The sequence below is a fragment of the Botryllus schlosseri genome, chromosome 6, assembly GCF_051294905.1.
Source record: "Botryllus schlosseri isolate E-star chromosome 6, Bs_hap1, whole genome shotgun sequence".
In the NCBI taxonomy this organism is placed as follows: Eukaryota; Metazoa; Chordata; class Ascidiacea; order Stolidobranchia; family Styelidae; genus Botryllus; species Botryllus schlosseri.
Window position 1 is genome coordinate 1,302,674 of NC_137241.1, and position 13,453 is coordinate 1,316,126.

A 13,453-nucleotide genomic window follows, 5' to 3' on the forward strand; every position below is an offset into this window, starting at 1 on the left:
CAGTTCCCTAGTCTGGACCGCATTTGTCGCTAATTTTATCGCGTGTTGTTGCAAAAAAAATCATTTTGGATTCTGGAAAATCGGAGTCACAAACACGTTTAGAAGGGACAACATGACGCGCAACAACGATTTCGCCGAAATTTGCGGGATCAAGAAGTTTAATGTTACAGTAAAAGGCAATCGTCCATGTCTACTGTCAGACGTAGCCTACCAGAGATATTGGGTTCACTCAAATAAGCAAATGCCGTGTCCCTTGTCCGGAAAATCGGGCATGTCACGCTGGTGAACTTAAAGTTTTTTTTTAAAACGCAGTAACTGAAAGTTAAATGAATATACGGCCGTAGTTATCTCAACCTCGGATCTGCAACAGTCACAATCATCGGTTTTCGTTATCAATTCTTGGGCGTCTCAAGCTGATGCACCTATATCAATTGGTAACTATGAAACATATCATCTATTTTTATTAGAGGGAGCATTTTTTGAGGGTTGAATATGGGGCTTTTAGGTTGTGGGGAATGAAGACTCGTAATTAATCGGAAGGGGGGAATTAAGAAATAAAGGGTTGGGAACCACCGCGACAGGGTATGGTAATTGGGCTGCTACGATGGTATTAAATGTCGACATCTCATCCTGTTATAGTTCTAAGCCCACCCTGTTGGTCACTAACTAGTTATTTATACTTTTACGGAGTACTGAAATAGTTTCTGCCTAATCAGACTACTTATTCTCAAATGGTTATGTTTTTGTTTAGACCCACTTCAACTTTGACCTTTTTTCTCGCAAAATTACGTATACTCCTTACAATTGGGATTTTCAAAAATATAAAGTAGTTTTAAGATACGCTGGCGTGACTTTTTAGAGTGAAATTATCATAATAGCATAATCACAGTCACTGAATGTATTTTTCAAAGATTTTACCCATATGTGCATTGCGTAGTGTCATTAGTCAATTGTGTTAGACGCGAAGATATACATCTTGCAATGGAAAATCTAAGACGTCCATCATGTACCATTACGATAGCACTGCTTCTGATCCTCATTGGAACCTACTTGACAGGTAAGATCATTTCAGTGAGTTCGCAATCGTATTCCAACTTTGTAAACTAGAGAAACACTGTGTTAGAGTATTGAGTTAAAGTGCTATTGGGGTTATTTTATCAATCTTTTAACTGCAGTTCGAATATGGCGTCACCGAGGTTGTAATGACTCGAGTCGCGATTTCAGGATACCCGACTCCCGAAGTACTGAAAATTGCTGGATTCGACTTAAGTCAATCTGTGTATTGACTCAACTTGTACTAAAGTCATTGCCAGTGGCTCGGACTAATTCAGGCATATGACTCGAGACTCGGACGGCCATGACAGACATTTCATTGTAATTTCGCCGAACAGTAAAGTCGAATGGTATTCGGACTTGACTCGGTGGTGTATTGAAAATGACTCGACTTGACTCCGGTCAAAACTATAAAAGTGAGATTGACTTGTGACTCGGAACCTGGCGACTTGATTACAACCCTGGGTGTGATTTTGGTGAATATGGATGTTGCCAAAAATTAATTCCTAATTTAGTCTTCAATTTGAGACCCATCATAATTAGAGCGAAGTAACCCTTTGGTAATTGTTGAATTAATGCTGCAAATGTTCAACGCTCTCTCAAGTGACCAAGTGTTGTTCCAAGCTCTTTCAATGCGAATTTCCACAAACATTTCGTTATCCCATTCAGTTTAACGTATAGATGCGTCGCTCATGAAAACCTCGGGCGCCTGTAGTTGTACTTCAGAATCGTCCCATGAACACTAAACTGTGCTCTCATATAAGGCACAAACATTCGCACCACCCCGATATTGTTATATCTACAATTGAGGTGTCTCTGGAAGAAAAATCGGAAATGCGCATCGATATAACAAAAGGAAACATACGTTTTACGGAAACAGAAACTCAGCACCTGCACCACGTATCACATTCGATGGCGACGCATCATTCAGTCCAGAGTATGAATACTTATAGTATTTCCCATACCAATTTTATTCAGTATATGTATAATTGTATACGTCTTCATCTGGATAATTCCTTCGAATTGAGGAGTATTGGCATCTATTTGAAATTTAAAACAATTTTTCTGCATTGGTAAATGATAGAACCGCGGCATATACTATTTATTTCAAACCAAAATTTTCCACTCCAATTATTTAGCATGTACGAGTTGGCATTGAGCCAAATTTGCTACGCATCGTATTTTTAGGAAACCCAACAGTTCCTAGCGTAGCCAGTAAAAAGTACTATCTTGTTAGTGTGTGGGAATGTGCGTCTACGTGTAAGGCGGAGTGAGAGAGATTTAGTCACAATACGAGATGCGAAACTGAATAACAAGTTTTGTCCGTATCAATTTTGATGTCAGCTTTATTTCAGAGCGATTGTTGGAGTATCAGTAGGTGGAGGAGTCATCCTATTTTTTTGCATTCTTGTCTGGTGTATGTCACAACGCTGCTAAGGAATATGGTAAGATAAATGCTTTTGGATCCAAGCGAGCAAAAATAAAATAATTTTAAACAAGGACCATGTTTAAATATGTTTGTTTTAAATTGATTTTTATATTAAATGCAACCCTACCGATCTTACAGTTTTACGTTTAGAAATTGATGCGTAATACGTTTTTTTGTTCCAAGGTCGTGATACATTTTGATATATGAGTGGCCATAGCCCACTGCTGCGACGCAGAAACATATTGAGGTGGGCCGGAGAGATTTTTGTAAAGATGAAGTTCCGAAAAACTTAAGTTATGTTACTCGAAAAATATATGTTCATTTTGTCATGCTCATTCTACTTCACGCGCTTGGATGGTTCTCGTTCGGGCAAACATCGGTTATTGCGGCGAGACAAACTTGAAATTTAGAATCTTTTCGCTGTTACGTAGTCATGACTAGTAAACAGGCTCTTGGGTGGCATATGACTACGCACAGAAACGACAGAAGAAATTCCACAGCAAAATATATGCGGAAAACGAACCAACAGTAATGAAGTAAAGTTATATTCATAGGATCTCCTATGATGGTAAAAAAATTGTTTACTCGTCGCTAAGGAAGCGATTGTGATATTAAATAAATATTATCGCCACCACACACATAGTGCAGGGTTCCTATTTGCGTATTCGATCCGCATCAGTGACCTCACCGTGGGAACAGTGTATTTAGAAGTCCAGAAGAAAATGCGAGTCGAGCTACACTTCGCCAAGCAGACATGGACGAATAATATCAAGAGATATGAGAAAGTTGTGAAATTTGCCAAACGGCTTGGGGAAGTGAAATGTTTATGATCATTACTAATACCAGGTCAGGGCAATGACTCGAGCCGCAATATTTGTGGAGTCGGCATAACTCCAGTCCTTTTCATAAAAATGGAAAATGACTCGACTTGTTCTCGAGTCAATGCGCATGGCTCGACACATTCGATATGACATATTCAAGTCTCGGATATCAGGGCCGATAGGCACAGAAGCAGTATTTTATATGTATGAATAAACTTGTTTAGAATGAGAAAAATTACTATTATGAATTCAAGGTCTTTGATATCGTCCAGGAGCTACATATAAGTAGGTTGATCCTGACTTGAACTCGATACTGAACCGTACACATAATGACTTGGACTCAGACTCTTTAAACTAGGTCTCATTGCTTGCCCCTACAGCTGCCACGGGAGTGTTTTGTGTAGGTCAGGACGAACCAAATTGACCATGCGTAATCATCAAGTCACTGTCGTCAAGAAGGAATTCTCATAAAAGAGCACTAAGAAGAAGGGCTGTAGTGACTCAACTCGACTCGAATCAATTTTCGGGTTGACGTGGCTTTTACTCGAGTCATTGCGCATGACTCGACACATTCTATATCAGTGGATCTCTACCGTCGGTCCGTGGCTAATTTCATGCCTAATATATTAGAATTTTCATATCTTGATTCCTAAATGCAAGAAGCTAATCGCTTGTCCATTAGACAGACACCCCTTGAGCATAATTTATGCGATACATTTATGGAATACCACGACTCAATTAGTAGTAAGAATACGTCGCGACCTAAATAGATTGTGATTCATTTGAAAAGTTCCCAGTGATTTGCTTCAGTGGCCATATCATATAGTCTTAAAGAATAATTGCTCCGCATATAAGCTTATGAGTTATATGTGGATTCCACCTCACACTACGACCAGGGCTGTGGAGTCGGTAAATTTCATCACCAACTCTGACTCCGACTCCAGACTTTATCAATATACCGACTCCAACTCCAGATTCTTTAACCGCACCGACTCCAACTATTTTCCTCACATAACTCCGACTCCAACAGTAATACAAATTTACTTCGAAATTATACGTCAGATTTATTGTCAGGGTTTAATGACTTTCATATAACCATTGAACATATACAAACATATTATTCACGATGGCATACAAACTCGTTTCATTGTGGCATGGCATTGTGCAATGGTTCACAGTCACTTGCAATATGGAATTTTAAGTTGGGGCTTCTGCAACAAAACTACTTTGCATCCAATACAGGTAATACAAAACAACGCCATTCGTGCCCTTACGGGGTCATTTCTATGTAATCTTGGGAAGTCATATCGGGAGTGGAGAATATTGAGGGTAGAAGAAATTAAATATCTGGAAGTAGCTAAATTCATGTATCGATTTCATAATAAACAGCTTGCCTTTAGTTTGGAGGATCCATTACAACTATCAACATCCACCCATAGTCACAATACCAGATTTTCAGCCGTACCAAATTACCGCCACAATTTAGTAAGGAAGGAATTCTGTGTTTTGGACGCTGTGATGCGACAAATTGAGGTTTCAAGGCTTCCATATCTAATGAAACGTATCTACAGTCTTCGTTGATAATAATTCAACACATAAGAGTGATGCATAATCTTGTCATCCCTGAACTATACTTTCTTCTCTTTAAAATCCAAATCTTAAAAATACGTAATTTTGCCAAAATAATTTTCACATAGAAGTGTAAGTAGTCTGAAAACCAGACCACTTGAGAAGTAGTGCAAATAATGAAATTTACTTGAGTAACCCAAAAAAGTGAAAGTAAACCGCATATATTTTATCACATTATCATATTATCACATGACGTGATACATAAAAAAACGGCCAAAAAAATTCGCCCAATAATTAGGTAAAACTGGCTCAAATACAGTCTGGAACAATACTTGTGTAGACCGAGAGTAATGCAACTCTGAGCGGAAGCAAGAGTAAAATATCAGTTCTCGAAAATAATCGTTTCTCACTACTCGTCTCGATCCCTCACAATTATTGCTCGATTCGAATTCGATGTGACCAGCCCTTGGCTCGTCAATAACACGAAAATCTAAAGAAACAGTAAGAAATTCGATTTCTAAATATAGCCGGAATCCATTAGTATTGTCATATGACGTTCAAAATACAGTGTAGCCTACTAGTCGCCCTGAAAAGCGATTGCTACGTTGGGTAAATACTAAATTCTACCGTAGTCACACTATTGCATGGAATAAGGCTCCCCATCGTCGACCAAATCGAGAAGGGATTGAATTCTGCAAATTAATCTCATGGAAGTGAAAAAGAGTTGAAGGTTTCGTCTAGGCCGAGCAATGGACAGGTTTCTGGTGCACAACTCCGCATCAGCTAGGCACCATTACATATTACTCATAAATGCCCACTAACTCACAGGTGAAGTTTCCAGGACGGCTCAGCGAAGTAATAGATGCATTGAACGTAATAGACATTACAAATATAAATCGTATCAAAGCGACACCACCATGGTACGTGTGTCATAGCTACGTACGGTCAGGGGAGGCAAGTGAGGCAGTGCTTCACCTGTCACATAGATGAATAAAGAAATATTGTGGCACCTTCAATTATTATTGATAATTACCGTCGATGTTCATGAATAACTGAATCTGAACATTTATTTGCACAATTTTTCATCCAACATCACCAATTTTCATATTTATTGTTCACAAATACAACGCAAAAAGAGAAGTGAGGCTCAGGTGAAGCACGGGCGGGCCGTGTCTCACCTGCGACAATGCAATGCAGCTCAGAATTCGTATTAACTGGCATCAATCAAATGCTACTTTCGCACTGATTTCGAAAATCCGAATATTATCTTTGAGCACCGCCCCCCCCCAAATAATAGCTGAGGAATGTTTTGGCTCTATTACGTACAATAGCCAGGGTAGGCAGAATCGAATCTGCCTCACCCCCATTTGCGAACGATCAGACGATCGCAGCACAGTAAAACGCGCCATCGGTTTCCGAAACGGATAGTGCAGTATGAACTATGTAGTAGCGATGGCCAATACGTAATGCCAAGCAAATACATTCCTTTACTGATGTAGCTCTTATGTATTGTCCAGCCATGGCTACGTTAAATTGTGGTAAGTTATAGCTACTAACATAGTCTGCGTTGTCGTTGCTTTGCGCCTATGGTAAATTTTTTATAGTTCGTGGTCGGTTGACTAAAAAAAGGTCAACTTTCTCGCTCGGAGCCCAATATACAGCAGTGTTTTCCTTTACGTTACCCGGTGGTTACTAAAAAATGGTCATTTTCCAGCTCAGCTCCCGAAATACACGCCTCAGCGTTACTTCAGTGCTGTTCAGTCTGTAATAGTCATATACATCAGGTCGATATTCTATGTTTGATTCCATATCTGCCAATTTGCAGCACGGCCCACATCTAGGGTTTTGCAAGACACGCTTACATGGAACAGCTGATGGCGAGGAGTAGTCTAGATAGCATGCGTGTGTAGATGGCTAATGAGATAAGAATCAGGACGCCACCTCATCAGTAGGGCCATTTTTATATGACCTTAAAAAATCCATAATATGACTTTATTTTTCGGAAAATATGACTTTATATGACTTTATGTGAAAATCGTGTATTTTTACATGCGAACAACGTCGCTCACGGAACTAAAGAGTAAAACATACGCAACAAAACACATCCATTTTTAGTTGAAGCCACTGTTGTAGTACAGTTTCATGTAGTGCGGAATGTTAGAGTCTTTGAAGTTACGATTTGGACGTAAAATGACTTTAGTAAGGAAAATGAGCGCTCCACAGACGCTATGATGTGGGTTGACACTTCTGCAGTTTTGCATAAAGCGATGGTGAAATGTCTCGTCTTTGTAGCTCCATAATTTTTTCACGTCGGTTTTGTCCAATGTTCTTAATGTAATTTTTGAGCTCAAGCGGATCTTTTCCGAAATCAAGGGCATTTAGATCAGCATGGGCATGTACGTAGGCTATAACTTTCCATTACAACATCACATCAGGTTGACGGGGTACGTAGGCTATAATTTTCCATTTTCAGTATTAAGTTTGAAATATTGTTATAGTGGAGGCAAATTGGCAGAATAGTCAACTTTGGATCGTTGACTGAATTTTTGATGCTCTTTACAATAACTTCACCTTCCTACGTCTCGGCATAATATTGAGCAGCATTCTACCAGCTACCCCAACGACCTTAGTTTCCTTATGCTTGATTGCTTCACCGCTGAAATTGGTACTTTTTATTAAACTATACTAAAAATATGACTTTATAACTTTTTATGACCTAACCAGCAAAATATGACTTTATATGACTTTATAATTTTCTTAATATACCCCATAAGGATGCGGTTTTTGCGTTAAAATTGATTTCACGACTTACTGATGCATAGAAAAAAATATGACTTTAATGACTTTAAATGGCCCTACTCATCAGCTAATGTTGTAGATTTTATATATTTGCGAATGCGAATCTTAATCCAACTAAATCTGCATCTTTATTCAAAATCATGAATTCCACCCTGATTTTCCACAGTCTGAATGGATGTCTTCAACCAAGTTTGATGTTAGTCAGTAACATATTTGGTTTTGCTGATACAGTGTCCATTTCAACAATCTTGTAAAAAATGAGATTGGACGAGCGAAGGGCAATAGAAAATATGGAACCTAAAGTAAATCCCTAATCAACATATTTTATGTTTTTCGTTTCATCCTATTTCATTGAGCATTCTGTATTGAATATTCACTAAAGGAAAAAATAAATATGTATCGTAGAATGTAGAATGGCAAGGGCTGACAGGGTTCAACGGTTTCGCCTACCCGCTTCTCTTGCTGCTGCTGTTGTTAACATGTTTGCATACTTTACGTGTGTGTGTGCGTGGGGGAAGGGCGGGGTCACAGCCCCACCAGCAATGAACTTCACCGCACGTCACTGCCTTCTAGTCTGTTTTTACGCGTGGGATCTTTCTTCAAATAAAAAAACTTGCAATTTGTAACCTTGCGTCAGCCTTGTTCTACTCGGAGATGACAATTCTGGATTCTTCTTCAACATGTGACTTCGTATTCAAACTTATTTTAAAATAGTAAGTAAGCAATCGAAATATAATCATGTGAAGTGTGAAGATAGTTACAGTCTTCCAATTAGACTAGTTGAAGTGAAATATCGGTAATCTAATTTTGATCTCATTTGTGAAATGTTTCTTTGCTCTGATTTAACTCTAATCTAACTTCTGGCTCTCCTGTAAATGTTACAGGATAACTGTAAATTGCGAAACGAGAAAAGCTTGGACATTTGCTATTCTCATGAAGATAAGAATGAACCGCGTTTTGATATGAACGGAACTTGATTCAATGTCCATGTTTTCACGAATTCAGTAATTATAATCTAGTATGGAAAAAATATGTAGCTATTTTTCTAATTTGAATCTAATTCGACTTGTACTATTCCTACTGTTTTATTGTCCTGTAAAATGTTTTTATTGAATTTCAAACTTTCTTCACGAACAATAAATATGAAACTTCCGTGATTTTGGAAGTAAAAATATTCAATACCTAGTCATTCATAAACTTCGATAGAAGATACCAATAACCATTGAACGGTTCACAATTTTCTTAACTGATCCCTGACGACATTGCCTCACTTTCCTCCCCTAACCCCACGTCACTGACGTATCACACGGTGGGTATATACTGCTGTAGTAACCATGTGTTGGCTCCACCTACTCATGTGGACAGAAAAAATATGTCGTAGGCTTCACTACGAATCCCATTTATTAGTGCTACCAACACGTCACGGATGTTACATTGTGACGTAGCAGCGGATTGACATGTATGGCTCTTTGGGAGTTACGATTGAAAATATTGGGCCGAAATGGCTCTTCGGTCAATAAAGGTTCCCGACCACTAGTTTAATGCATTGAGGATAATGTGTAAATTTTCCAGGGTAAAAGAAATATTGAGCTCGCGAGTCGATTGCAAATATAAAAAAAGGTCCGTTTGAAGTCATGTAGAATACAGTGCAGCAAAATAAATGTCCACTGTTTCAGGTGCGAAGGGTGCCTATAATTTGGCGTCGCCGCAGAAATTTTGAACAAGTTTGCTTTCGTCCGGCGATAACCAGTGCGAACCGAACACACAACACGAAGATGCATAGCGCGTGGTTCTACGGCGCGTTCGCTGTGGTTCTATCTTTTAGACTACTTCTACTGCTGCGACTTGACAGTCTTCAGTTTTTATGCACAACTACCAAAAATACTAACGTTATTTTTATGCGCTGGAAAATTGCTATTTCTACATGTACTTCAATGGTTATATACGACGTCACTTTTACTTGTACCGGACTACCAAACCAACATTGGCTATTTTGACTACCTCTGAATGCTGTAAGAAACACATCTATATTTCCATTAGCAGAGAATAGTTTCATGACTCTCTACTACCATGTTGTGACGCCACAAAAATTTCCGATACTTTTTTACCTGAGATATCCTATACCGGTAATTTGTTTAAAGTGGCATATTGACTCGATATGATCAGCGAACCGACATTATCGGCCGGGCTGTATACGCAACTCCGCTATACATTATATTACGAGTTGATGACACCATTTTCATACTGCACGCGCTGCCTTAGTAATCTGTCTAAGGCTGCTGATCATCATTTTTCAGGAATCAGCAAGCAAAAGGATATAATTGAAAATGCACACTTCCTTCCGATGGTGTGACCTGTGAGGACAAGAAGTCAACGATTGCACAGCCTGGCTTTACTGATCCTTTAATGCTGTGGTCCTGAACCATTCTCATCAAAAGAGCCATATTGGCAATAGATTTTCACTTGTAGTTCTCAAAGAGCCAGACACGATTTCGCTAACCTGCTACGTCACACTTGAAGACTCTTTGCGTCATCACAGCACGTATTCCAAGTTCGCCAAATAAAAATCGTCGTTTGCGCCATGTTTTCTGTGTTAAAACCAGTGGCGGCTCGTCCTATAGGGCAACTGGGGCATTGCCTCACCTAAAATTCTGTTCAATAACAATTCTTTACCATTTATAGACGCACACCAATCTATATATACCGAAATCACAGCAAAAATCGTATTCTTCTTGTCCTTTCGCTTGTAAATGCCCATATATAGCGAAGTCTCTGCGAAAATCGAATTCTCTTCTGTGTTTTCGCCTTGCGAATGCCTAGCCGGGGCATGCCCCGGTAGCGCTCATAACAAGCTTTCACTGTCTATTCTCTCAAAGCCGCGCACAATAAAGAAACAGTGATTTACTCTCTCCTATTCATAAAATTACCGAGCAACCGAGGTACAATAGCTCTGTGCCCCTGGTGTGATGTAACCATCGTATCTATAGCTGAACTCGGTTACCGTCATATGCGTTTAGTCGACCTTTGCTGGTATAGGTCGATTTTGATGGTGTTTCACACCATGAAAACTCTTGAAACTTGGTATGTCATGTCGTGATGGTGGTATTTAACACTGCCCTAAGTTTCAGGGTTTCTACTTAAAGTTTAGGGTAGTAATTCCGTTTCCGAAGTTGAGTGTGTGCTGATCCGTCATGTATCGCAAACAGATTTTACTCAAAAGCAGGTATTGGTATCCATTGATTTTGGCGATGTTCAATACTGAGATCGGTTATGACATTTGGCACGGTAAGTCTTAATGTAAGTATCGAACGCTGTACCAAGTTTTAAGTTTGTCACTGAACTGTGTAAGTGGTAATTTCGTTTCCTAATTCGAGTGAGAGCTGACTCGTCATTTATCGACAACAGATTATACGCAAAGCCGGTATTGGTCTCTATTGATTTTAACGATGCTCCTTACCTAGATCCGTCATAAGCTTTTGCACGGTATGTCTTGATTTTAGTATCGAACGCTGTGCCAAGTCTCAAGGTTGACACTCAATGATTAGGGCAGTAATTTCGTTATCAAGGTCGAGTATGGTAGAGATGTGCTCCTACCTGACACTTTACCCTACAACGCATTGCGGATTTCACGCAAAAGCTGGTGCATCTGCGGTAACGTTAACTGAGATGATGATATCATTCTCAGTTTGCATTCAAATATTTACTTTGATATTATATTCTCCAATGTCAATTTCACCGTGAAATTGTGGCCTTCAAGCCATTTGCTTACAACCCCCTGTCAAGCGCGATAGCTATTTCGTTTTCGATGGCGGCTGACAGCTGATCACTTGATCAGCCTATTCCTCAGTAAATTTTACGCAAAATTCGGTGTTGCTCTGTTCGCATTAATTTTGACAGTGTACCATACCGAAAAGGGCCATATGGCCACTTCTCGATGATGTCATGTAACTAAGTTTAAAGCTTTCATCCACGCATTTATTCGGTAATATATTTTCCAAAGGCGATTTTGCAGCAGATCTATAGACAGTAATAAAGCCGTATGTGTCGTGTTACAGTCTCCAGTTTCGAGGCCAAATTCTCCTATGCCCTACCGAGACCGAATTTCCGAGGCTGCTATTCTTAGTTCTTCAGGATGATGTTTTGGATTCAATATGACAGGCCCAATCTATGAGATAACAATTGCGTATCTGTCCGACCTCGTTGACCTTTCCAATTAGGCTTACGCTATCTCTCGAGTTATAGTCATTTTCAGGTCTAGTGCAAACATGTACCGTGTTGAATCTTTGTTCCGTACGCCGTTTACGCAGTTACCACACTTCAAGTCACAGCTCACCGGCGGACCGCTCGTGGCACATACGTTAAAATCACTGTTGCCGGCAAATTCATGTTACCGTACCATCATTAAGTTACTTGTTTACGTTGGAAAACGCCATTGTGACGTCATCTTAATAAAAAGTCGCTTGCAGCCCTTGCCCCACCACCCGATATTGTCACGAGCCGCCACTGGTTAAAACTGTTATTATGTTTAGCAACGGCAGTAATCAAGTTGCTTACGTGACATTTGAGCACGCGGCACAATGAAAGCGATGATTGAGCATGTGGCACTTTACCTGAGATACATAGATGATATCGGGAAGATTTCGCAAGATAATATTTTAATTCGATGATATATTGAAATATATTATATTATCCACGAGCCGCGCATGCGAATACCCCGTTCGTTCGTCGACATTATCGGACTGGTACGAACTACTACATATTCTAGAACTAACGACCTTTAAATATCTGCAACTAACAGTTCGCTAAGATTGTACCATCTATATTCTATAGCGAACCAGGATGCTGTGATATCGAACTTGTATCGATAAAATGTTATGCTAACAACGGCATGTCATATTAGAAATGGAAGTATAGTGAAATATAATAAAATATTAGTCATAGCAAATTTTTGGTGGTTCCCGGTAAATCTGACTTGATTACTGACGATCCGCTGATGTGCCTCTGGATATTTCAATATCAGATAATCCGCAAGATGGCTGTTAAGCGGTATGACGTAGGAATAAAAGACACATCAAGAAATCTATCAACCATAGAGTTCAATTAAGGACGATGACAGTGTGGTGACTTCGTGAAGGTCGTTTCCTACTGTCGGGGTAAAGAAGGCAAGTAGTCTTTAAGAAGTAGTCCGGCCAGACTTGTACAAACTACTGGATTTTCAAAATACGAAACAAGAACTAAAACTAGTACTATTTACTTTTCTAAACTCGCAAATAGAACTAGGTCTAAGGACTTTTATAAATATCCGCAACTAACTAAAAACTGATCTTACGAATTGCTGAATTGTAAATGAGCTGTGGAGGGAGATAGAATCATCATTTTGAAAGGACGGGGCTTCGTTTGAAATGGAATGAGGTTTGACCCCCGTAGCCCACCCCCTATCTACGCCACTGTAAGTAGTGATTACTGATGGCCCTTACTTTACAATGGTCGTTATAACCAACATCACACAACAGAACACCGGTATCACACTTCACGCCAAGCGACGACACGCATTTTATAGTTGTTGTTGTTGTTGTTGTTGTTGTTCTACTACTACTATTTTAAAGCTCAACTACAACTAGAACTAAAAGTATAGGCCTACTGACGTTTCAAAATGCGAAACCACAACTAGAAATGGAACTACTCAAAAAGCAGTAGCTAGTCGCTTCAACGAAGTAGATTGTTAATCGCACACGTCTGCAAACGGTGATTACAAGCGGGTCTTGATTACTCGCTTTAGTAG

At 39.5% G+C, this 13,453-nt stretch overlaps 1 long non-coding RNA gene across 1 annotated transcript; it reads left to right on the top strand.

The window, feature by feature from the left end:
• The first annotated feature begins 484 nt into the window (after positions 1–484).
• LOC145441546 (uncharacterized) lies at positions 485–2,813 on the top strand. Its single transcript, XR_013915850.1, has 4 exons — positions 485–1,057; positions 1,864–1,990; positions 2,409–2,498; positions 2,666–2,813. It is a non-coding gene; the product is annotated as an uncharacterized LOC145441546 (long non-coding RNA).
• The last annotated feature ends 10,640 nt before the right edge of the window (positions 2,814–13,453 follow it).